This window comes from Lissotriton helveticus, chromosome 11 (genome assembly GCF_964261635.1).
Source record: "Lissotriton helveticus chromosome 11, aLisHel1.1, whole genome shotgun sequence".
NCBI classification, from domain to species: domain Eukaryota; kingdom Metazoa; phylum Chordata; class Amphibia; order Caudata; family Salamandridae; genus Lissotriton; species Lissotriton helveticus.
In genome coordinates, this window is record NC_136072.1 from 529,681,970 (window position 1) to 529,709,202 (window position 27,233).

At 44.4% G+C, this 27,233-nt stretch overlaps 1 long non-coding RNA gene across 1 annotated transcript; it reads left to right on the forward strand.

The window, feature by feature from the left end:
- The first annotated feature begins 2,640 nt into the window (after positions 1–2,640).
- On the forward strand, positions 2,641–27,233 carry LOC144791497 (uncharacterized). The gene is made up of 2 exons (XR_013602404.1): positions 2,641–2,943; positions 23,917–27,233. It is a non-coding gene; the product is annotated as an uncharacterized LOC144791497 (long non-coding RNA).

Here is a 27,233-nt window from a genome sequence, read left to right on the forward strand (position 1 = left end):
GTTTGAAAAGGTATTGATAAAGTGATTTCCTGTTGAGTTAGCATCTAGATGTTGTTTTATTTGCGACAGCAACATTTTATTTAGAATTCCGTGTCTAACCACATTGTTACACCCTTTGTAGGCAAACATGCTAAGGGCGACTTTTTCGATTTTTAGTGGACTAGTGCACAATATTAAAATAAGACATATGCTATTAGCGCTTGAAATTGGAGCTTTAGATCCGAATATCTATAATCGTAAATATATCCTTCTGTATTTCTGGCGTTCTTGTTGCACCAGTGAAAATCAAAGCAGTGTTCTGAGAATTTTCAGCATTTCACCAGTAACTTCTAAAAGTTTTGCCTAATTTCCAGGGGTGACTACTCCACTAGGGCAGAGGAGCGTCACCCCACTGCTTTCTCGCAGTGCTGGAAAGCCAAAACATAAAATGGTAATAACTTACGTTTCTTTGCGCATTGCTACGGAGCTGCTCTGCTCTCCGAGCAGGGCAGGAGTGGTTTGCCCACTCCTGAGTGTGCAAAGACTGTTTGGTCGGCCCTTTCGGGCCACCCAAACCAGTCATACGCTCTCTGCCCTTCTACATGCAGGCTGCCTGCATAGAGAACATTCCATCCCCTACAGTCCCTGGCTGGGCGCTGTCCCGACCAATCACAACGCTCCACTTGAGTGTTGTGATTGGCTTTGGGGAGGGAGTCTGGCTGCCTGCTTCCTTTTCCTGTAGGAGGCAGGAGAGCAGGAGCAGTGAAGACGCAGGACCGGGGCCAGCAGGAAGGTAGGTTTACATTTTTTTTATTTTTAATATTGACCCCTTCCACCGCATGCCCCCTCCCCGTGCGACCCCGCGCCTGCCCCCCTCACCCGCGAGCCATGCCGGCCGCTACTGCTAATGTCTTTTCCCTGTCTTGACCCTATTCTCTGATTTATATTTGTGCACTTCTCAGTTTAGGTAGCTACCTGTGAACCTTGTAAGAAAAATAGGAAGGGATAGAATAGAGTTGCCAGACAGAGATATAAAGACGACTGTAAAGCAGGCGATGAAAGTAGATGGAAAGGGGGGTAGAGATAAAGATGATGTGGAAAGATATGTGAGTTCGAAAAAAAAAGAGAAGTAAATGTGGGTTGAGATAGAGATGATGTAGAATGATATGTGAGGTAGGGAGATAAGTAAAGTAAAGAGAGCAATGTGAGGCAATCAGAAGGAAAGATAAAGAGATGTAAAAATAGGAATATGTAGGCAGAGAAAAAGAGGTTTAGAAATAGGTATGCTTTTACAGTGCAGGAGAAAGTGGTGGAGATATGGGAGTGAACATGTTGAGAGAGGCAGATGAGTGCTGTACTGCAAGGGGTGAGGTAGAGAGAAAAGTAAGGTAGGTAAAGGCTGCTGAAGGTAGAGGTAGACAGAGAGACTTGAGGAAAAACCAAGATGCAAGATAGCAACAAAAGACATATAGAAAAACAAGGCAAGTAAAGACTAGTAGGGAAGAGAGAAAAGTTAGCGAGAGGTCAAAAGTAGAAAGGGAAAAGCGATGTAGCTTGAAAAGAGAAAACTGCCACCCATGAAATAGGAAAAGAGAGGTGAGGTTTACACAGAGATTTGTGAGAAAAGAAGGTGAAGCAGCAAGATCAATGAAGAAAATGGTTGAGAGAGATAGTTAAGGTGGCGGGCGAGTTGAAATGGGTAAGGATAGAGATAGAGAAATAGAGAATGGGAGAAAGGAGTAAGATACTTAGAGAGATGAAGGAATGGGACAGAGGTAGAACAAGAGAAAGGGAGGGAGAAAGGTGAAAAAATTAACTAATGGTGAATAAAATTGAGGGTTAGGTAGTGAGAGGAAGAGTGGGGGAATAGTGATAGGTGAGGTAGAGAGGGAGATAAGAGGTAGACAGAGAAAGGAAATTGACACGAGGAAGAGTGGTGAGGTAGAGAAAGGGCTGAGAGATAGGAGGAGAGATATAAGGTAGTAAAGACATGGAGAAAGAGAGATGGAAAGGTGAGATAAAGCCAGAGATGAGGTTGTTTGAGGATTGAAGCTGTTGCATTAGAGATACAGGAAGGTTAAATCGAAAAGTATAAGTCAATTACAGAGAGTGGAATGAGGTAAAGAGAGCTGAGGTACAGAGAAGGGATCAAGAGTGATAGTTTTAACTTTTGGCACAGAGCATGACAGAGAGACGGGCGTGCCCTAAAAAGATGTTATTTTTTGATGCAAAGCCCAGTCTGGCTATCTTAGTATAAGACTTTGCATCCAAAAATATGGATGCTTGTGCTAATCTGCTTAAACTACAGCCATGTTATTCCCCTTGATGCAGGTGGAAAGCAGCACCCTGCACTATGTGTGCTGTAAATAGGGCCTTTCCAGCAGAAACCACGTTTGCGTTGGAGAGGAAATACCCTTGCAAGAATGTGTCCTGCTTTGTTTATGCCACTGTATGTAACTTTTCTCTGGCACGCACCCTAATGTTTCTGCTAAGCATACTCGACTATCAAAATAGGAAACAAAGCTGTTTTATGAGCAACCTTATTATGGCAGGTAGTACGACTCTGCCACTCACTATACAAGGGGGCTATGGGGTCCCTGGAAAAGTGCCCACTTTACCCATGCCTTAAAACATTGCTGTAACTGCGCTGTGCGAGGGGGGCGCTGGACTCAGGGATGGTAAACATGTTATGTCACCGGTAAACCCCTAGGAGTCTAAATAAAAGTGAAAGTAGATGAAACTGAATATTATATAAATGACGAAACCTCCTTTTGTCATCATTGAGTCCAGAGCCCAGAGCCAAGATGTGCCGCGGAGACTGCCAGGTCGTGCTTCACAGTCCGACTGGCAATCGGAATATAATTCACGTTGCTAAGAGCATGGAGGCGTTCAAAAAGACAACGGTCAAGAAATTCAAAAAGCTGGTGGCTGAAAGAATGCAGGAACCTACCTTAGGAATAACAGGTAAGTTGGAGGGTAACTCTTATACGCTGCAAACTGCAAGAGCTACAGTATCCTGGGTAGATTTATCAAGATTTTGCACCACCACAAATTCACCAATGTAGCGCCAGGTGGCACAACATATTGATACATTATTTACTTTTCATTTTAAGAAAAAAATTGCGCTGGAAAGGTGATTTACAGTAGTTGTTGTGTCAAGGAGGGAGGAAAAGGGTGGTATTTGGGTATTCAAAGGCTACCTCTTGAATCAAACAATGACACTTCGTAGAAGCAAGCATTAAGTATGAGAAATGGGTTAATTTTGTAATACATTTCACTTATTGCATGTGTGCTGCACTGTGCAGCACACGTCGAATGTGTTGAATGTAAATAAAACTGTATATAGCACTGGATTTAGTACTGGAGGAGTTTCAGCCAAGTACAAAACGTATGTTAGACAACGCTAGGTATTCGACTGCTACTGGGAAGGAAAAAGCATAACACAAGGTGAGGCTGTTTTTGTGCCGAGCAGCAGGACATTTCTTTTAAATATTGCTCTGCACTGCTTTTACCTCTTAAGCATAATGCAAAAATGTGTGTTGCTGCACTGCTGTGCAGTATTATTTAGTAAACTTGACCCTCGCTATTAAGGACTGAGTTAAACATGCTATTTTATGGATTGAACGAGGATTTTGTCACAACGGGGCAGATTTACAATAACTGGCGCATCCCCAGGGATGCGCCAGTTATTGTGCGCCGCAGCTCCGTCAAAAACGGCACAGATGCGTGACGCATCTGTGCCGTAAAGGCGGCGTATTGCTGGAGTTGCATCGCAAGCGCGACGCAGCTCCAGCAATGCTCTGGGGGGCCCTATCTGTCCAATGCTGCGTCAAGCCTTACGCCTGCTTCAAGCAGGCGCAGGGTTTTGACGCAGCATTGGCCTAAAAGTGCCTGCGTGAAATCTTGTAGATTTCATGCAGGCACTTTTGCGAGGCGCACCTGCCCCGGAACGCCCACCCTGCGCCGGACCGCCCACATGTGGCGCAGGGCTTTACAACGTGACGCATCTGCCTAGATGCGTCACGTTGTAAATGGGTCGCAGGGATGCGCCACGTTTACGCCGCCGTTGCGTCACGCAATGGCAGCGTAAACGTGGCGCAAGTTCGACATAAATCTGCCCCTTAGTACATTCATGGACGTTTTACATTGACATACAGAAGGTGTGACGGAGATCTAGTATTGCTTACTTGACTGATTAGCTACCTTGTGGGCAGGAAGAGTGTGACTGGCGAAAAATCGGCCTCATTTCTGGCACCTTCGAATTGAATAGAACGAATAAAAGTGTGTGGAGCAACATTTTTTTAACTTTTAAACTCTGAGCCTTGTTTATGGCAGCATTGAATTGAATGGGACAGGTGAATGTGGGTACATTGGAAGTCCTTTTAAGTCCATAAGGGTTATTTAGCAGTTGACGGGGAGGAGTAACCTGTCTGCTAAATGGATGGTCAGCCCTCCCTATTTAGGGGCAGATTTATGAGGCCCTTGCGCCTCTCTGCGCCGCAATTGCGTCACTTAATTTGACGCAACGGCGGCGCAGAACAATGCGCCCTATTTACAACGTGACGCATCTAGGAGATGCGTCACGTTGGAAAGCCCTGCGCCATAAGGAGGCGTGCCTGCGCAGGAACGCCTCCTAAAAGTGGCTGAGTGAAATCTATGAGATTTCACTCAGCCACTTTCTACGTCAATTCCTTACGCCTGCTTGAAGCAGGCGTAAGGGTGACGCATCATGCATTGTAGGGGTGGCCCCTGTGCATTGCAGGAGTCATGTCGCACTTGCGACATGACTCCAGCAATGCGCCGCCCGTACGCCGAAAGATGCGTCACGCATCTTCCCTGCCTTGCACCATGGTGCGCCGCATTGTAAATGCGGCGCACCATGGGTGGCGGAGCTGTGGCGCACATTAACTGATGCATCCCTGGGGATGCGCCAGTTAACATAAATCTGCCCCTTAGAATCGGGCAAAGTGTCACGTTTCTGCAGGTGTTTGCCCAGCATATCAGAAACAAAAATACTGTGGGACATAATATGGGGTCAAGAATATCAAGGACAGCCAAGAGGGATCTGGTCTTACACTGGAGGGGCAAATCTGCCTCACCTTTCCATGAGTGGGAGAAGGGCATGTTTACTGTGCAGTAATGGCTAGATTGGTGTACAAAGCACGTGCCCCCCTCCCAAAGAATGAAATCATATGGGAGCCCTAGACGGGTAATATTTGCCCTGATTGAATGTTACCAGGGGTCGCTGGAGGGCGCACATCATCCCCTGGCCTGTATGGATTATTAGCTCCCTTCCCTCTACCTATTTTCACATGCCTCTCTGCGGGACCTGGAGTGTGCCACTGTAGTTGTGCTTTGTTGCTGCCAACCTAGAACGCTGTTAGCGTGCTGCTATATGTCTTCTTTATTCATCTTACTGGGTGTTGCGGCAGAGCTGCTGGGGTTACATATGTGAGTGTGCTGTTGGTCTTTGTTTCTATTTTTATGCTGCATATCAAGAACATCAAGAAAATGTGTTATAATAAAAAGAATATCAAAGACAAAAATATTGTGAAGCTATGTTTCTACAGGTAAGCAAAGGTTTACTGTATATATGTCTCCACATATATGTACCTTGATGATATATATATTCAAGGTATGTAGATGTGGCGCAAAAGAATAGTAATTCTATATTTACCTATTTGCACTTATCTTCTCGATATTTGGTCCTCAATATTTTTTGACACAATATTCTGTCCACATGATATTTGTGTTTCCAATATTTGGTCAATGATCCGTTTCTGCAGGAGCAGACCCTGGTGTCTCTCTTGAGGACACCTTAGACCAACCAGCCACAAGTCAATAAAAAGTACCTCTCACTTTTCTCTGTAATTAGGGCTGATGTTCAGATGTATTTTTTTACTGTTTGGGACTGCCAGGGAATTCCTGCAACCCCTGAAAAGAAAAAAACATACTAATGCTCCCCCCTGCATGCTTCAGTAAAACTTCTAGGCTGTCGGCGGCATTCGTTTTTCGTTTTTCAAAAGCAAACTGCGGCTTTGGGAGCTTGTGTTTAAAAAAGAAAGTAAGTTTGAGGGCCAGCCAAAGGAAACATGGTAGCCACTCACTAAACTTACAGTACCTTCACAAGAGATGTTGGGGTGGCAGCTCTCTTTAAGGCACAGAGATCTCTGCCAGGCAGACAGAAATATCTAATTGTAGCAGGCATACGTTCACCAAGGTGGTGGAGGCTATAACCTCTGCCACCCTGGCCGATCGCCAATCTTTACATAACCTTCTTAATTTCATTTCTAACACAATTAAACTGAATTGGACAAGTTAAAGTGGTCATAGTAACTTTTTTTTTAGCTCTGTGACTCTTACCTATGGTTTCTGGTGCCATTGAATTAGGTATGACACGCAAAGGTGTGCACAGTGACAGCGCATAACTTTGAACTCAAGTCTTGCTTCTGGCACCATTTTATTCAAGGGAATGAGTAAAAGTGTGCATGGTGACCATTTTTTAATGCTACATATACTGCCTCCTTTCTGACACTGTTGAACTAAGTGGGATGAGGAAAGGTGTACACAGAGAACATTTGTGTAACTCTGTAGCTTTAAGGCTCTGACTCCAAGTTTTCCAGAGGTTTGTGACTCCTGTTTGAACAGGGGTTGGAATTTTGAGTTGAGTGGCATTAATCTCGCCTGGTACTTACTAGGTGAGTTAATACCACACAGTTTGTTTCATTTTGGCAGTGAAAAGAATACCTTATTTACCGTCCACCAAAATCTGCATGTTATCCCACAGAAACTCTGAATAGGTGCTGTTTATCTCACCCGATCAATTTAGAACCTTGAGTATAAATACCCGGTACATTTTGAACCCCGGGCACAACAAGCGATAAATAGCATCTTTTATCTGACAAACAGCTTTCACTCTGCCACACCATGCTTCAGGGTTGGAAATGGTTCACATTTATAATGTCACTAGAAAGAAAACCCCTAGGAGTCTGAGTCTAAATAAAAGTGAAAGTAGATGAAGGACTCTCTCACTCACTAATATTCAAGGGGGGATGCTTTGAGGGTGTCTTCTCCTCGAAATTGCCCACTTTGCCCATGCTTTAAAACGTTTCTGTAACACTGCGCTGGGAAAAGGGCGTGCTGCTCAGTTACAGCATTTACTATACCCCACGTCAGGCTTCAGGGATGTAACATTTTTGACGTCCCTAGAAAATCCCTAGTAGTCTAAATAAAAGTGAAAGTAGATCAACCTTGCAGGTTATATAATTTACTAAACCACCTTTAGGCATCATTGTGAGGAATAAGAGAGTGGCAACACAGAGCAAAGATGGGTTAAGGAAGTTGTCAAGTGTTTCTTAACAGCCCTACTGGCAATCGCAATACCACTGGCGTGGCGAACACCAAGAGGAATTCAGAAAAACAACAGTCCAGAAATTTAAAGAGCTGGTGGTTGAAAGAACACAGGAGCCTAATTTAAGAATAATAAGTAAGCTGGGGGGTAAATCTCAAGTGCTGCAAACTGCACAAGCTTCAGTCTCATTGGCAGATTTATCAAGATTTTGTGCCACCACAAAGTCACCAATGTAGAGCCAGGTGGTACAAAGTATTCATAAAGAATTTACTTTTTATTTTGAAAACCAAATGTGCTGGAAAATGTATTTATTTATTTATTTAGAGTGTTTTATAAATCGCACCCATGACCCAGGGGTATCAGAGCGCTGTACATGGGGTTAAATGAACAAGATGATAGGTATAGATATGCACATCAAAGTAAAGAACCACAATAGGCTGTTGCAACTGATATCCCATTAAATGGCCATCAGTCCATTAATATTCCATTAGACTGCATTGATCTAGCAACTTCAAGGTGGGTATTTGCTGCTGCTCCAACTATTCAGATCCAGGTACGTAGAGGAGCAAAGTTTTCAAGGGTTCTCCTGTAAATGATGTGCTTCTGACCAATCTAGAAATAGATGCCATTGTGACGTCACTTGCGCCCAAGCTCCCCAAAAGTCTATGCAAAGAATCTATTCATTAGGATTTTTTTCGAAAAATTGGGTCCATGGGTTTGAGCACACCTTGGGTGGTAAGGAGTTCCAGAACCCTTGCCCCGCCTGGAGAAGGATTGTGAGTACGTTTTTTGTTTTCGGAATCTAGGAGGTTCAAGCCTGAGAGAGTTAGCACTTCTTAGGTAGCAGCTGCCGCCAGAGATTCAAATCTTTTCTGCCAGGTAACTTGGGGGCACAAGCATCATTGGTTTTTGCATTCGCAAACGGTGCGAATCGCAAAATTCGGCCATTTGCGAATGCAAAAACCATTTTTGGGATGCATCTTTTTTTTTTTCATTTTCCGCAATTTAAGAAATCGCAATTTTTTGCGATTTCTTAAATTGCTATAGCGTTTAAGAAATCGCAAATTTTGCGATTTCTTAAATGCTATGCATGATTTTTTTTAAATTGCGAATTTGCAATTAGGAAGGGGAAAATTACCATGAAGTAAACCTTCATGGTAATTTGCGAAAAGTTTTAAAAATGCACAAAAGTGCATTTTTGAAACTTATATTTTACACACACACATGCCCTTGGGACATGTGTGTGAGTAAAATGTACTTACGTGACATTTCAGGGGTGCAGGGGGGGTCCTTTGGACCCCCCCTGCACCCTTGAAATTGCATTCTCATTTTGCGATTCCTTAATTGCGAATTCGCAAAATGAGAATGCCTTCCCATTGATTCCTATGGGCCTCTAGGCCCATAGGAATCAATGTAATGCGATTCCTTAATTGCGATTCGCAATTAAGGAATCGCAAATAAAGAAAATTAAGGAATCGCAAAAACTATTGCAATTTCTTGATGCATAGGATTTTGCAATTCCTAAATTGCGATTCCTTAATTTTCGCAATTTAGGAATCGCAAATTCCTACAATGATGCATGTGGCCCTTGGTTCTTTAAAATGTAATGCTTTGTGTGTGAGGCAGGCAATTTTCAGTTGAGTTCTTGCCTCAAGGGGAAGCCAGTTTAGATACCTAAGCTAAGGGGTGATGTGGTCAGAGTGTCTAGTTGCTGTTACCGGTAACGCTGCAGCATTAAGAGTCCTTTTGAGTGGAGCTGTTCTCGCTTTGGGTAGACCTGACAGGGTCGCCGAGCCGTATTCTAATCTGGGGACCAAAAGTGCATGTACTGCTTGTTTGAAATCTGAAGGTGGTCAAAATTGTTTCAATTTCTTCAGTATTCTGAGATGGAATGTCACTCTGCGTGTGGTAACACTGATGTGAGCTCTCATGTTTAGACTCTTGTCCATTGTTATTCCAAGGGATTTTGTGGAACCCATGATGATAGGTTTGCAATTGAGTGTGTCTAGGTGCTTGAGCCAATCTTGGATAAGTGAGGAGCTGTTTTGCGGGAAGAAAAGAAGGAATTCGGTTTTCAGAGAGTTCAGCTTGAGGTTGTTTTGAGAGAGCCAGGACTGGGTTTGACTAGTGTTGTTTAGTTGAATGACTTCGTCTAGGGAGGATATCTTTAAGTATAGTTGTGTGTCATCTGCGTACTTGTGGGATGCATAGTTCGATTGATTGAGGATTTCAGTTAGTGGCACCTCACCGGTGAGGAGTCAGAGAATGAGTTGCCTAATTTGATGCGTTGTAAGCGATTCTGTAGGAAGGAAGCAAACCATGAAGCACATTCCCAGACAAACTCATTCTGTTTTCTAGAACTTTTAGTAGGGTGTTGTGGTTGACCGTGTTAAACGTTGATGAGAGGTCTAGGAGGATAAGTAGGCATGAGTCATTGTTTTCTAATATCTTCAGGGTGTCGTCCATTAAGTGCACAGTGGCTGATTCAGTGCTGTTGTAAATTCTGATTGAAATTTGTTGATTAGGTTGAATTGGTCAATGTGCTGGCTCAGTTGGTTGTGCACACATTTTTCCAGCAATTTTGCAAGAAAAGGGATATTTGACACAAGTCGAACGTTCCTCAGGTTTGTAGGGTCAGCACCCACTTTTATCAAGAGGGGTGTCACTTGACCAGTCTTCAGGCATTCTGGGATCCTGCCTTATTTTAGCAATGAGTTTACAATCTCTGTTAGTATAGGTGAGAAGAGGTGACTTTAGTGTTATAGAGGGAACAGGGTCATTGAAATGTGAAGTTGGTTTCATGCATAGTAAGACCTTGTGGACCTCTTCCCCTGTCAGTGTTTTGAACTCGATCCAGATGGCTTGACTTTTGGTCTTGGAAGCGTGGTTCATCAATGGCTCCATAACCTGGCATGTAGGGTCATCGACAGGATAGCGACCATTGACTATATTGTCTTGTGAGCTATGACTGTCGTTTGCAATTTCCTTTTCGATTTCTAAGATCTTTTCATTGAAAAATGAAGAGAACTGAAGCGTTATTCCACTGTGTTATTATTGAGCTTTGTTCGGCCCTCGTTTGTTGGTTGAAAATTTCAAACAGTCATTTTTGGCGAATCCTTGCATTGTCTTGTTGGGTTTTGAATTATGATGCTTTGGCTTTCCAGAGGCCTTTTTGTAGCTATTTCATCATTCACATAGTTTGCTCAGAAGTAATACTGAGGGTTCCTGTCTCCATCTTCGCTCTGCCTGCCTACGACTTCTCTTTTCCCCATTAAGGCTTTAAGGGCCAGATGTAGGTAGGGTTTTACCGGTCGGTAACGGCCGAATTCGGCCGTTACCGACCGGTAAAAGGAATTTGAGATGTAGGGGGCAGAATCGGTAAATTTACCGTTCGGTAAATTTACCGATCGGTAATTTTACCGAATCTGTAAATATACCGGTCGGTAAATTTACCGACCGGTATATTTACAGAATCTGTAAAATCGATATGTAGGTGGGACTCTTATGAGTCCCACAAGGCCTAAGAAATCGGTATTTTACCATCAAATTCAATTTGATGGTGAAATACCGATTCAGGTGTGCATGCACATGTGTGCATGCACACCTGTGCCATATGACAGGTAGACCTGCCCTTAGGGCAGGTATGCCTGCCATATGGCCCCCGAACCTTTTTTGGGGGTGCTAGAGGGTGTCAAAGTGACACCCCCTGCACCCTTGCCAAAAATCGGTATTTACCGATTCGGTAAATACCGACCGGTAATGCCCCATTCATTCCTATGGGCTTCAAAGCCCATAGAAATGAATGGAGCATTACCGGTCGGTATTTACCGAATCGGTAAATAACGACTTTTAAAGAATCGGTAAATCCACATCTGGATTTACCTACATCTCGGTACTTCATATTTACCGACTCTTAAATACCGAATCGGTAAAATTCGGTATTTAAGAGTCGGTAAATATGATTTACCTACATCTGGCCCTAAGTGTTTCATGGTTGAGAAGGTTTGTTTCTTGAGTCTCAGAGGGGCTACTGCCTCCATTATATGTGACACTGTTCGGTTGATTTAAAGTAGTGCAAATAGTGGCTTGCACTGCTTCTACTTCATTGTGTCAAGGAGACATTAAACGGGTGGCATTTGGTTGTTCCAAGGCTACTACTTATGGTATTAAGACTGTCAGACCATGCCTTGAATTAAACAATGACAATACCTAGAAACAAGTATTAGGTATGGGAAATGTATTTATTTTATCATATATTTCACTCATTGCATGTGTGCTGCACTGCACAACACACATCAAATGTGTGAAAGGTAAATAGAACAGTATACCACAGGATTTAGTACTGGAGGGGTTTCCATAAATTATAAAACTTATGTTAGACATCACACACACACGTCTTCGCACTATGGTGCCCAATGCTAGGTATTCGGGTGCTACTGGGAAGGAAAAAGCCTACACAAGGTGAGGCTGTTTTTGTGCCATTGCAGGGGAAAAGAGCAGCAGCAGGCTATTTTTATTAAATATGGCTCTGCATTGCTTTTATCTCCTAGCATAACGCAAAAACGTTTGTTGCTGCACTGCTTTGCACTATAATTTAGTAAACTTGACCCTCACTATTAAGGACAGGATTGACTTATACATGCTATTTTATACATTGAACAAGGTTTTGTCACTTAGTACGTTCATGGGGGATGTTTTACATTGGCATACAGAAGGTGTGACGGAGATCTAGTATTGCTTCCTTGATTGGTTAGCTACCTTGTGGGCAGGAAGAGTGTGACTGGCGAAAAATCTGCCTCATTTCTTGCACCTTCAAATTGAATAGAACCAGCAAAAGTGTGTGCAGCAACATTTTTATTAACTTTTTAACTTTAAGCCCTGTTTATGGCAGCATTGAATTGAATGGGACAGGTGAGTGTGCGTACATTGGAAGTCCTATTAACTCTATGACTCCATAAGGGTTATTTAGCAGTTGACGGGGAGGAGTAACCTGTCTGCTAAATTGATGGTCAGCCCTCTCTATGTAGAAAAGGGAAAACTGTCATCATTCTGCAGGTGTTTACAAAGCATTTCGGAAACAAAAATATTGTGGGACATAATATTGTGTTAAGAATTTCGAGGAAAGGCAAGATGGATCTGGTCTGACATGGGAGGAGCAAATTTAACCCATCTTTCCATGAGCAGAGACGTTTTAAGGCATGGGCAAAGTGGGGTCTGTCCCAGGGACCCAGCCTTTCAGGGGGCCCCCTGATAGAGCCAGCTTTGTTCTGCAAAGAGTCTTGCCCTGATTCCCTTTAATCATTGTTAAACAGATTGTTTTAAATGCCGTTGTCCATTAATTTATTTTTAATGTGAGTGGTGTGTGAGATCTGTCTAAGCAGACATTTTTCAGAGAAATGTGCCCTTTATGTTGCATGCAACATCATTAAAAAAGTTTCTTTTAGTTCAATACAGTACCTCACATATGAGAAATGAGAGTGGGGTCACAGAGATTATTTGCAGTAATATTATTGAGCTGCTGCCATGTTGCAATAATGAAAACACACATCACTGTCCCTGAATATTAGATGTAAACACATTTGGTATCTGGACAAGTGTTTCTGTGCACTGTCGGTGTTTGTGGAAGAGGTGTGGCGCAGCAGCCAGGGCGACTGACGCTGGACGCTGGGGATCACGGTTCGATCCCCTGCTCTGGCGGCAGGGGTCTGTCCAGCACCATGTGACTCTGGACAATAGCTTGCTTAATCTTCCCGACGGCCCACAACGCCTTGACACCTTCGGGTAATTGTTCGCGCTTTACAAATACTGGACATTTACATTTACCTCAACAAAGAGGGCATTAAAGAGCTGAATTTGTATAATAAATTCAAAGCTGTTCCGAAAAGGGGCCCCCAAAATACGTTTGGCCCAGGGCCCCCCAAATCCGTAAGATGTAGGAGAAATATATGTTGAAAACAAGGGAACCCCCGTGGTAGGACTTGGGGTGGTATAATTGATTGAAAGGAACAGTGGTCTCAGGGAGGCCTCACCAGTCCTCTGGTAGCCTGGGCTACTGTTACTGGGTGCCGTATTAATCTACAAAAACACTTTCAAAGGGAGTCCAGGCGGGACTCATTAAGTAATGTATGCAGGGACACAAGGTATGAAGTGACATCACATTTATTAGTGGTATAAATGGAGTGTCATTCAAAATTGCAACAATAAAAGCTCTGGTGCTCACACGAAAAAGTGCAAGTGCATGAAGTGAAAAAGTGCTTCGTGACATTAAAAGCTTTACATCGCATTGACAACAAACTATTGAACTCCAATCTATTCAGTTATAATGGAGGAGTTCTAGTTGTGAGGTCGACGGCGTTTCAATCTTGTTACATAAAGTTCATCATCAGGACTGTGGTGTGAGCAGTAGAATCTGGTAGGTGTCTCAAGTTGATGGCGCGGGAAGGGTGGCGTGAAGCCGATGCCCGGTGCCAGGGGGGGCGCAGTAAATGGAGCCAAGTTCAGGGTTAATTATCTCAGAGCAGGCGAATGAATGGTCGCCAGCGATGAACAATTAGTGGTCCGCACTCAATCCGGAGTGGTTTTGAGTGGAGCACGACGTTAAGCAGCTGAAGTAATTCCGAATATCCGTGGCTTATCAGCCTGAAAAAGTGATATTTTCTGTCCATGTCTGCCATAAATCTTGTCACTTTACAAGAATGAAGTTTTTGGAAAATACTGCTATGGGTTAGCAAATGACTTGCAGTCCATAATTGCCAGGATGAAGTTTGTTGATTGTTTAGGTGTTCAAGGACGCTTGCCTAATTGCCTAATTTTTTTTAATAAAGGTTTAATCTAACTTGAGTTCACATCTCGAAAGTCAGCAGCTTTATCTGTGTTTACAGCCAAGACTCGTTAGTTTTGGAACTGCTTGATTTTATCACCCATTGTTTTTTAGACTATTCTTAAATAAATTATGCTGAAGATAAAAAAACACTGTATATCCAATGTCTTCTTGGGACTGTTTTACCATCCAGGACACATGATTAGGCTAACGTTTGCCGGGCACACCATTGTTTTTTAACTAGTATATATTGTAATTATGCTGCAAAATGCACAGTTTAGAAAAAGAAATACTACAAACACTTTTCTGGGGAAGAGAGTCCTACTGAATGAAATTCAGAATCCCTCCAGTGCACTTCAAAGGTGGAACCTTACACCCTACTACTTTCAAGTCATCAACTGTCACTCATGGGAGATGAGATTCCTACCATAATCATATTTTGAAAAGGCATGTGCAACACACTGTGCTTTTACTCAAAAACAATAAAACATTGCATTAGTCCTTCAGGGAATCTCCCACCATACCCATATCCTTTTCCAGTCTATTCATCAGCGAAGGGGTCCATTAGATTACAAAATATTACAGCATCTGGCTTACGACAATAGGGCTGTTTCTCAGGCTATGGAGAACTTACAGGTTTACATATATGTTAGCAGAACTAGTCCTAGGTATTTCGAGATCTCAAAGTGTAAGATTCGCGTTCAGAGGGCCATGGAGCACGCAAGGGTTACTGGGGCCAGTCGTGTGGGTCGAGGCTTTTTACACCTGATGGCTCAGGGGCCGACCTACTAAGGATTCTGAATAGCTGGGCCACATGTCGCTTTTTCACATGACTCTCAGGATAGCGTGGCCTGTGCAGTCCAAGGCTCAGGAAGGTGGATGCAGGGAGGTAGACACGGGCCCACAACTCAAAATGTGTACAGCAGCAACAATAAATCACTGTCAAGCCAAGTTCTTACTTTTATAGAAAAAGAGAAGTATATTATTTCTATTGCTATCAACGCAAAGAAAAAAACTACTCATGCTCTTGAGGTCGGGTCTTTAATGTTTCTTTAGGTGAATCTTTAAATCCTGCTCCCTCCTCGCTCCTACCATTAGTGGCTATTCCCCATTCACTATAGGCAACATACAGGGTAAGCTGTACTAGGATTCCAAGTCTCAAGAGCCCACTTTGACTCTAATATAAAGTCAACAGTGTTCCAGTGCTGCAGCGCTATCTAGCAGCAGGTTCCCCGGGCCAGACTGGCCTGTACCCACAGGTGTGAAGTATCCTGTGTTCCTGATCTTGCCCAATACCCTGCTGCTTGAATCAGCAGCAGCTGAATTCAGGTGAGTTTGCTGAACACAAACCGGACAGGCTGCACTTAGCGGGTGCAGAGTTCCTCAAACGTGGTTGCACTCCTGTAGTAATTGGAGTTTCTTTGCAGCTCTTCCAGTGGGGTAAGTATCCGATCCATCACCTGGTGGGGGTTGTTGCGATGATCCTGACACAGGTCCCTCACCTTGGTGATGGGGGAAAAGGAGCTCCCACAACAGCCTCACTTCTGGGGGTTACAGATCAGGTTGCAATTCTTACTACTCCTGGAGACCCCCTCTGGCACATGGGGTCATCATATCCTCACAGCAGTACACAGGCTCCTGCTGACTCGGCCCATCGAAGTCCTTGGCAGTGACCACCTCAGACCGCCACACGGGGTCGTGGCATGCTACCAAGGCTACATCCATTACCACATGTCACTCCTATCAGGGCAGCCCCTCTTACAATACAGGGTTGTCCGCTCACACTAAGCATGAGCTCTAACCCAATCACTGCAGCATTGCTCACAGCTTAATTCACAGTTGCTTTCCTCTGACATTTGGTGGGTCACCAACTTTGCCCTACACACAGACAATGACCTGATCAGTGCAGCCGCTGATTCACAATGGCACTCCTCTGGCATACAGGGGTCACTGACTTTGCCCTGCATGGGGCCTGATCGGTGCAGCTTGTTCCTGACACCTCGCAAAAGAAGTTCACTTGACAGGGCTCCTGACTGGACCTTGCTGCCTCCAATGCCCTCCTCTTCCTCACAAGGGCACATTGGTCTTAGCAAACAGGCAGGTGTTGGTGCTCCAGAGCAGGTGGTCTTGGATTTTGTGAGTGATGTCTCCTCACCCAGCAGGGAGACTAGCAGGCCTTTCCCCCCTCGCCGGGTCACAGACAAATGTCTTGTAGAGCTTTCCTCACACAGCCCATCATGCTTGACAGAAGAACATTTTTTGGGTCTCAAACTCCTCTTCAGATAGTCGATTTCCAGACACCAAATGTGAGTTAGGGTCTGAGTCTTTAAAGTTGTTTTTTGGGGAGGGGTCAGCATCTTTGAAGTGCCCACTCCTCTTCCTCTTGAAAGCAGGCTGTCACAGCAGGAGTGACTACAAAACTGGCAGTCCAGGCTGTGGGAGTGATATGATCCATACCTGGATGTCAGCAACAGGGATAAGTGTATTGAATAGTTAACCCAAGACCTACGTCTTACTCTTTATGAATTCCTTATCTATCTCCTTCCTGGAATCTGATCAGCCCCTTTCCATGTGAACGCTCTCTGATTCAAAAGCACCCTTTGAAGTGTACTGGGGAAGCCCGGCTCTCCCCTCGTTAGTGTGTCCTACCCAGCTCACAGGAATGCAGCAATACACAAATCTGTCTAGGGGATTGCTCTACCTCCTCATGTTTCATCAGGCAGCCCTGAGGTTACTAAGATGGAACCCAGAGTCTACCATGTACTGTACCATTTGTAGGCATTCATACACCCAGAAAATGCATATAACACACCCACACTGTACAGTACTGTATCCTCCATGTACTGTACCACTCAAAGGCACACACCCAGTACATGCACTTAACCTGCAATCAACTGTACAGCCCTACCTCCTTTATGTCGTACTACTCACAGCCATACTTACACCCAGCGCCTGCATTTCACATGCACATACTGCACAGTACTATATCCATCCATGTATTGTACCCCTCCCAGGCACACATATATCTAGTACATGCATTCACCATGTACGCACTGTGCAGTACTGCCTTACGACTGTAATGTAGCCTATCCCAGTGACACATACTCCCAGCGCAGGTACACCACTCATTCACTTCACAGTACTACACTAAGTGGATGTAGGCCAAGGGTGAGATAAGCCCACAGCCACAGAACTTTGACTGAATGAGCCTGTAGGCCTCACTCCAGTGACACGTGTCAAAAGGGACCTGTTCACTCCTACTGATCATTACGGTATGCTACCACTACCGCTCCTGTGCTGCTGAGCCTCTCACCACTGTGAGGGTAGCACTTTCTGCTCCTCTCATAGTCCAACAAGACCACAATCCAAGAAACAGGCCTCTGTCGTGGCGTGCAAGCATGATCTGTGTTTGCCTGTGACAATAGACAAACGGCAGTGGTGCATGTCCTCACCATGCGGAGGACTTTTTCGTCTCAGCACACAGGCTCTAGCTTCCTTCAGCACTGCTATCCTTCAGGTCACAGAGACCTTACAGTGTCGTAATTTCGACAACATAGCCATGTCCTGGTGTAAAAACATCTTCCCGATTCATGGGTCTAACAACATAAAAAAAAAAACCTTACATGCAAAGAGTATCAGATATAAGAACTGTCAGGCTGCAAACATCTTAGAGACTCACATTTGGACATCAAAACCATCTGATAGCTTACAAATATCTTCCAAGCTCATCTCATTGCATAAATCACCTTCAGGTTACACGGCTGTCAGAGAACCAGAATTAACTCACATGTTTCACAGGCCCAAGTCTGTGACGGCAGAGCTAGCCTTGGGTTGATAAAGATCTTACATTCAGGGTCTAGGAGTTAATATGTCCCCACAGTACAAATATCTACCAGGCTTGTGAACATGACAGCAAAGCTATGGTTCACATCTCCTATATAGGACATTATCTAGCCTCTGCTAAGGTAGTTATTCACATTTATAGCAACCTGACTGTCTCATGCCAATATACTGGAGCCCCATTTTGTTTTTCAAGCTTTTTATGTGTTTGCCACACACTCACCAACTAAATAAATGAAAGTTTGAATTAATTGATGTATATCATTACAATCGTGAACCGCTAACGCTAGCTCAGTTTGCTTTAAAAAAAATTGACAATCAGATCAAAAATGTAAAAATACTGCAAGCAGCATGAATTTTTACCTATTGGGTGTTTTAAAACAAGTGCATTTGCGACTTTAAGCTTCTCGTCTTTGGAATGGTGCACATGAAAAGTGTGACTTTCACCTATTGTTTAGAACGTTGTTTCTAAATAAACACATGTGGCTTGCAATCTTTGGAATTGTTTGTAATGCGCAAACCATGTCAATAAAACAGTAGTCTTTTTTTACTAATAATATTGGATATGTATGGATCGAGCACAGAGACAACAAGCATTTGCATTGCATCAGGTCTCGCATTTACGCAAGTTTAAGCTATTGGCATTGTAAACGACAATGCTTTTTATTTATGTTTTAAAAATGAAAACAAGAATAAAAGGCATTGTTATTTGCAATGTCAATAGCTCAAACTCGTGTAAATGCGAGACCTATTGCACACCTCGCCGTCGAATAGTTCATGAGCAGTCCTGCCGCCTGGGAAGTCAACCAACCCCGGCACATTCTAAAGTTTCCAGGCATTTGTGTTACCTGAAATCCGTGCCAAAGAAGCATCTACAACCCAATCACTATCAATACTAGTGACCCGACGAAGCCAGCACGTCGGTGTCGTCCATGTGGGGGCCCGTTGCAGACTCAAAATACTAAGTGTCGCTGCCACCTGCACATATTATAAGGCTCAAGGTCCGTAATCCGTTTAACTCGCAGGCATTGACTCTCTTAGCCTCGCGAACCGGCACCTAAAAGCCCGACACACCTTGGTCCCATGGAGTAAGAGCTGCTGAACCTGGGTTTTGTGTATTGGAGGTTCAGTGCAGACCATAGCTTTCCCCTGCAGTTCTGAGCAGGGCTCCTTCGTGCCATCGCTCTGCTCTAGGGCGCCATTGTAGTTAATACCAGTTAATACCAATACAAACTTTTTTTTGTTTTTGAAAAGTATTTTTATTGCGGAAAGTATAGAAAATACAATCGGGTAAGTCTACCCACAGGCACTGATAGATGAGAAATAACCACAATGATCATACAGGATAATACACAGCCATGTAGCCCACAGCACGGAGGCCAGGCAGCATAAAGTCGGAAAGTGCCAAAAATATAAAAGCATAAATGTTTGCATTAAATAAATGTGGATCGCTAGTATCCGCTGTTTTTTCCCCCTCGTCTTTTGTTGACCCGTCTCTTATCTTCCTTTATATTTCTTTTTTGATAAAACTACATTCCAACATGTAACAACAAAACAATTCCCCCCCATACTTGGCATCGCTAGTAAAACTCGTGTAAATAGTTTGGTTACCTCCTTATGGCCCGTTTGGGTACAGACATCACAGTCAGAAGCAAACCTCCGGGAATCAAGGCAAATCACATAAAAGTACAATAGGGAACATTCGTACGCATCCAATAGGGCACTACCCCAAAACAGGTCCCTCCTCCCTGCCTCCCGCTACATCCTCCTCGGATACAGACTCCTCAGGGGTAAACAGTTCAGCACTGGTGGCATCCGAGTCCTCGCTGGGCAACCCCTCAGCACACATCACCCTCCATGCTAATAAGTCCTCCTGGAGCCTTTCATCTCGGCGTGTGCGCTGCATGTGTGTTTCCTCGGCCAAGGACCATTCCCTAACATCCTTAAGCCACAGGGATAACTCAGAGGCCCTCTGCCCCATCCAAGTGATAGCCACGCGCCGCCAACACCAGCAGCAACTGCAGCAACTTATAGGATAAATTCCTCTTTTCGGGTTTGGGGACCAGGGCCAAGAGACAATGAAGCGGAGTCAGGGCAATCCGGAGGCCCGTGACACAGCCAATGCGCTCCACCACCTCCTTCCAGAAGCTACCGACCAGCGGGCACTCTCAGGCCAAATGTAAGAATCCGGCTCTCACCGCCCCACATCTAGGGCAGTTGTCCCATCTATCTTCAGAGATACGGTGCAAGGAGACCGGGGTCATGTAAGTGCGATGTACAAAATTAAAGTGGATCAGTTTAAACCGCGCATTGCACGACACTTTCCGAGTCAGGAGTCCAATACCCTCGCGCTGTCCCGGCTCTAGAGCAATCCCCAGGTCCGCCTCCCAGGCCGCCCAGGACGGCGCGACCGGCGGGGCGGAATCCCGTCGCATGGCCGAGTACAGTAATGTGATCAGCCGCAGGAAAGAAGGATGTTGAGGGTGTGGGTCAACGGGGGTGCCTCTGGGAACTGAGGCCAAGTCGCCTTTGCCATCTCCTGGAGTCTGCTATAGTGCAGGTATTGTCCCCTGCTCAGGCCAAAGGCTTCCGTAGCCCGTTCAAAGGACACAAAGGATTCGTCTGGGTAAAGGTCCACCAGAGTCTCACATCCGCAGTCCCGCCAGTCCCGGGAGGACATATTCTCCTCCATAAGTGTCACCGGGGCCAAATACCACACCGGCAGCTCCCTGTGTAAGGGGGCCCGCCGCAAGATTTTCTCAACAAACCGCTGCCAGACCCCTGCGGCATGTCGCACTACATAGGGCAGGGCCTCGTCCGCTCCCCGTCCCTTCATCAGAGCCACCTGCAGCGTTTTCTCGTCTGCCCTGCCTGCCAGGAGCCGCAGTTCCCAATTGTCCGTACCCGCGAACCACCTCGCGGCTGGCAGGAGCTGTGCTGCATAATAATAGAGGTCAAACCTCGGAGCCTCCAGGCCTCCCTCCTCCCAGCTCCGGACCACGGTATGCAGGGCGACTCTACTGCGCCCGCCTGCCAAGAGCAAAGATGTGAGCAGCGTGTTGAGCGTACGAAATATTCGCGGGGGAGCGGGCATAGGGTATTTTGCAGGACGTATAGCATTCTTGGCAACATCACCATTTTAGGAACCGCTAACCGTCCCATGAGGGAAAGAGGGAGCGTGTTCCAGAAGGACACAGACTGGTGCAAGGAGCGGAGCACCCGGTCAGCGTTGCGGGCCAGCAATTGTTCGTCCGATGAGGCCACCTGGATTCCCAGATATCGGAAGGCCTCCAACTCCCATTTCAGCCCCAGGTATGGAAGGCTCACTTCCGGGTCGACATCACAGCCCGCCAGGGGAAAGATCAGAGACTTCCCAGGGTTTATACGCAGTCCTAAGGCCGCACCAAAGCGGTCCAGCAACCGCAGTAAAACGGGCAGCGATTCTCTCGGGGAGACCAATACAAACTTTAAACACGTCTCGAGCGGACCACGCTTGCACATTGTAACTACGGGCCACAGCCTCTTTCTGCAGTGCCTTGATGCCCCTGGGCTAATTTCACACTTTATAAAGCTTATATTCATTCATTCATTCATTCACGGATCCCCTATACCAAGCACGCACACAGGATACCCTGCCCCCAAAAACACTCCAGATCAACGAATGGTAAAAATAAATGCTACATGTGCAAAACCTCATCGGATTTCAACCTGCTCTGCTCTCTGGGTCGGGCCTTCCTTTTTTCGGCCCTGCAGAGTCTCCAGGAAACACGGACAACTGCCTCCTCCTCCTGCCCCCCTCCCCGAAAAAAACTGAAAATGCAGCCACTTCCGGACCGGCGCGACCACTTTCGCACATTTTAAATAGATATTGCAACAAAAGTGTGCACATGTAAAATACATCTTCAACGAAGCAGAGCTTCTAAAAGAAAAATGCAGTGTCTCTACTACATTGCAGTGTGTATTTTAAACGTGCACACTTTTGATGCAGTATATATTTCAAAAGCGAGCACTCTTTCTGCATGGCGTCATCCTGCCGCAGACGCTTGGGTTCTGCTGGCATGCCGAGAGCGGCTAAGCATGTGAAAGCAGGAGGGTGAGTGCCAGATACCCCTCATTGAGAATAAAGTGACCGTGCTGCAAATGACAAAAAGTGCTCACCGATTAATTGAACGAGACCGTGTAACGTCGCAAGTAAAAGATCCAGTTCGGATGGGCGGTCTCAAAAGGAGACAGGGCGTTAACAAGGAGGGACTGAGAAGCCTCATTATCAATCGGAAGCCAGCGTTTACCATAGACGATGAGGCCAGCCAATGAAAAATAGGGGTGGGGCTCCCACCCCACTTCTAAAATATACTCTAATACAGCATGCCTCGCAAAGCGAAGCAGCGCGTTGCGCTGCACGCTACACAAGACCTCAAAACTATTAGCAGAGAGGAGACATGAACTTATCCCAATGCAATTGAGTTAGACTCAAATCACCATCAAAACATAAACATAAAACATAAACTAATTTGTGCATATGCAGTTGAAGGAGCTTCCCTAAAGGTCATGTTATCTGGTGTTGTTCAGTGTCTTGATTGGTTGATATGTATCCTTCTTCTACTAATGTTACTTGCATTTAGGGAAGTATTTTTTTTTATTTGCTTTTAGTCACTCCATGGGACTACAAGTGTTTTCTTGTCCTCTCTCTCTTGTGCTGCCTCCTTTGCCATTTTCCCGACCCTCTTAGAACTATGTGTTGATTTCTCAGTCCCTCCTACCCCGCCCTTTGTTTAAATATCCCTCCTTCATCACCTCTGCCCTGCTGTAGGTGCCTAACCAATCCATTATTGTCTCCCCTTCCATCCCCATTTACCACAAAAATTTAAAAAAAGTTGCTATTGGTGGGAGTCACTCTTGATATGGGTTTTTACCCATTTCGGGAAGGCCACCTGTAGGTGCATACGTGCAGGCTTGTGCAGTGGGCACCAAGAAATCATGGGATTATATTATGTGAACAAATCCATTCAAATATGGCTGCCAAAGATGCATGGAATCGCATCGCAGCTGCCTACCAAAAAATCACGGACAGGGTCAATAGGTTTCACTGATATGAATTACTGGGTTTGCAGTACTTGGTGTAAAGAGGCTCAATAAGACGGCATCTGTTTTTATTTAGTAGCTGACACATTGTATATAGATTAGGGCAAACTAGTGCAATTTTCACTCTCTGCGTCAGAAGAAGATTACTTGTGGCAGCTTAAAGAACAGTATTTACACTTAGGTAATTCACAGTACAGGTAGCAATAGCCATCAGCCACCCTAACAAAGGGTCACTGAAAGGCTGTAGACCTGAAACAAGCTATTTGTTCCTGCAGCTAGGTATCTTAACTCCTCCCGTTTCCATATTACTTCATGCAGTTGGATACCATTTAATCCCCTGAACATACTGTGGTTTCCACCCAAATACTACTCTTCCATATTTACAGGTTTTAAAAATATAGTTTATTTGCGCCCTGCACGTTTGCTTTTATCCCATGGAAAGTAGCTTTGCTTCCCTGCCCCAGGACATTGTAGACCATTCCCTCACGATCATGCAAATATTCTTGTTAGGAAATGTTATCACAGAGTGTAAGGTGTGCCAGAGAACAGTTTCACGTCAATGTAACCTATCAGATGAAAAGTACAGAAACATGGCGACTCAGGCTACATACAGTTCTACCAATTTCTAAGTTATGTTTCTGCTCTCTAAGATCTTAAAAACGTTATTAAAAAGTCTCAGGAGAGTGAAGTATGACTGTTGTTTAGCTATTAGTTTAAATTTGCATACAGGGTTAGTTACCACCTAGAGGATTCCTGTACACAGTATAATACATAGATATAATGCATTCAGAGATATTTATGTTTATTGCTTATTTTACTAAATGCAATCTATTATTGTCCGCAGGCTGTGGTGAATTCGGATTACTATTCGAAAGCAAGCAGCTGGAAGAAAAGAAAACATTTGGCCATTATGGCATAGAGCCCATGTCAGCCATAGTCACCGTTGTGAAACTGCCAGGCGGCTAGTGGCGGAAGCTCAAGCTGGGAATTCAGGCGTGTGGATATATCATGAAGGAAGTGAATCAACACGTAAAATTACCACGCCAGATACCAAGTTTATTTTGATTTTTCATCTATAACTCAGTGTTTTCAAGCCTTCATCTCTTGCTTCATAAACCAGCCCTGCACTAAACAACACCCTATTCTTTTCTAGACAAATGAAATGACAATACCTCGCAGTAATAACTGAATCATGAATCCATCTCTACCAGATGATCTCGGAGACAACTTTTCAGCTTCGTGCAGAATTAACCAATCCCCTTGCAGCCTGAAACAAAACTCCCTGACCCAAATTCCCCAGTTAAAGGCTCAAAGTACCCAGTCCGCACCAGAGAATCTACAGCGAAATTCTGTGGTGACAATGATTGATGTGACTATGAAAAATATCAAAATGGACATTTGGAAAACTAAGAACACATTGAAAAGAAGATGGACACACCATAAAAAGGATGGCGTAGAGTTCTTGGGGAAAGAAAGAGGGCATCAAGCCCAAGATCGGCACTACTCATGTTTGCTGTCTTTCAGTTATCCTCATTAATTCTATTTCAGTCACACCAGTACAAGATAAACATATGCATCATTGAGAATTTAGGGACTCATGTATAGCCAATCAAATGGTCATTTATAAAGCATGGGCAGAATCTGCTGTCGTGGCGGTTCCTGTCAATTAATTTTGCTGTTTGGTGGAGGGCTACCTTGGCACAACCCTGCACCAAACAGTATTCATTTTTTATTTTCAAAAAGTAAATCCCAGAATGGGATTTTCTTTTTCAAAATACAAAAAGTAATTCTTCTGTCAGGATGGGAGTCATCTCACATGGTGGTGGTGGGGGGCATTATTTGGTTTTCTACTGTCCCTCACTGCCACCTTTTGTGACGGACGGTAAATAAATGGCTAAATGTCTGTCCATTCTTTTTGAGTAGGGCGACTTATAGCCATTCCTCTAACAGCCCTTAGTCCATCGGGGACATCAGAGTGGTTTGGTTATGGTGGTGATGGAGTAAAACTGAAGGACAAGCAGGCAGAGCTTCATGATGGTGGTATGCATAATATGTTGTTGTTGCGACAGATTATATATAACACCACCATATAAATCGGGCTCGTAATGTCCCATTTGTTATGCCTTATTAATTGTTAATTTAGGAGCCAGCACCTCTGTGGCTACATGAGCAATTATCTCAAATTCTAAAAATTGCTAATGAGCTGGTTTATCTTTTATGAATTTGCTGCTCCTGAGCCGTGCTGATCAATTTTCTAATGTGCAGGCTACCACCAGTAGCGGCCACTCATATTGGGAAGTGGTGAGGCGGGGGTAGGGGGAACACAAACAAAAAATAAAAGAATTTTAAATAAAGAAATTTCACTTACCTGCTCCGATGGCCGCCGCCTTGCTCCAGATTCTCACGTCTCGTGTCCAGGACCTGCTGCACACTGCTCAGCCTCCCAGCTTCCAATCCCAGCACTGCTGTCATGCTGGGAAAACTACTCTTAGCGTGTGAGCAGAGATGGGAATGGTCGGAGTGCCTCGGTTCGGCGCTCAGACATAGACTGAGAGCCTGTGTTGGTTTCTCCACCAAGCTGTACAACACAGCTGGGGTGGAGCAAGGCAAAGTGTGCATGACGGTTTTGCTGGCCCCAGATGGCCGGTTAAACCGATATGCACACTTGGCAGTGCCCAACACTCCCCCTTCCTCCCTGGTGCTGCAGGGTCAGTGTGGGTGGCCTCGCCCCTCGCTCGGCTCATGGTTACAGCATGCAGGACAAAATATAAAATGATTAAAAAAGTTGTATTATCATTTTATTTTTGTCCTTTGCCTCTGCTGGCTTTCAGAAGGGAGGTGGAGAGGTGCGAGGCTTTTCCGCCATAACAGAGGCGTAGCCCCCGGCTACCACTCTTGTACATAAAAGCAAACTGCCTTTGCCACTGTGGTGAATATCGAATGAATCGCCCACCACTGTTGAAGAATTCGACACATAAAAAATTAAATTAAATCTGCACCTTAAGATTTTCATTGTTTTTCCAGTGCAACAGTTTGCATTTGAAACACCCTATAATTAGAATCTATTACAACCCATTCCTCTGAAACACCCTCATAAACCCCTGGTAATTAAACTGGGCTGCTTTCCAACTGTTTGTAGCACATCAGTGGCATTACAGGCAAGGGAGAGCCATATGCAAACCATTACTAACCCCTGCTGCAAAGAAAGGTTCAAACTATACTAGGGAATTCAAGAAACCCCTGACAAATTTCAGCTTTGCTGGGTGTCATAAGTGAGGTAAAGCTTCAGTCCTATGAAAGATCTCTCTTGTGATCCATGTCTGGGCATACTCTTTCTACTTAGGAGGACTCATTTAGATAGCCCAAACAGTGATACAAGGAATGTTTGCATTAATTGCACCTCTGTAATTTCTCTGGACCACATTTCAGTCCATCACGTTTTAGCTCATCTTTGTCCCTACAGAAAGGAACCAGCCATATGCAAACCACTTTTGGTCCCACCCCACTATAGGGGGTCCTCACTGAACTGTAAGGGCAGATAGCTTGATACATTTGACAAATATTTTGCTAACTCATCCCCAAAAAGATGTTTAGAGCCAGACATCTGTGGCCCAGTGAAAGGCAGTGAGAGGCAGAAGGTACTCAGTATTGAAAGGTGCCTGGCACTATTTCCATCCTAAATAATCCAGGTGAAGGAAAAGGTACAAATCAGAACTCTTGGCAAACTGAAGAAGTCAATAATTGGAAAGGTACACAGAAGAAAATATGCACCATCTAGCATGAAACTAGCTCTGCTTGATCAACTCTAAGATCCCTGAAGAAATGATAAACTAAGAAAGGTTGTACTTACCATGACATAAGTTTATTATGCTTTAATTAATTGACATTGGAGGAGCATAATTTAGATTCCACCCTCCGCATATACAATATTCATATTTTATCCCCTTTTGTACTTTTATTTCATAATATAGCTAGAACTAGTTCCCTCATGGAACACTCAATTCGATAATTTGTATTCTTCACATGTTGATAATTTTAATTCTGCACTTTACAGTATCTTGTTTCAGGGTGTATGAGTAACTTAATTTCTTGCCTGTGATCATATCTTTTAGTTATCTTTGTTAATTTTGATGATTATAATAAACGAATAATCTGAAAATA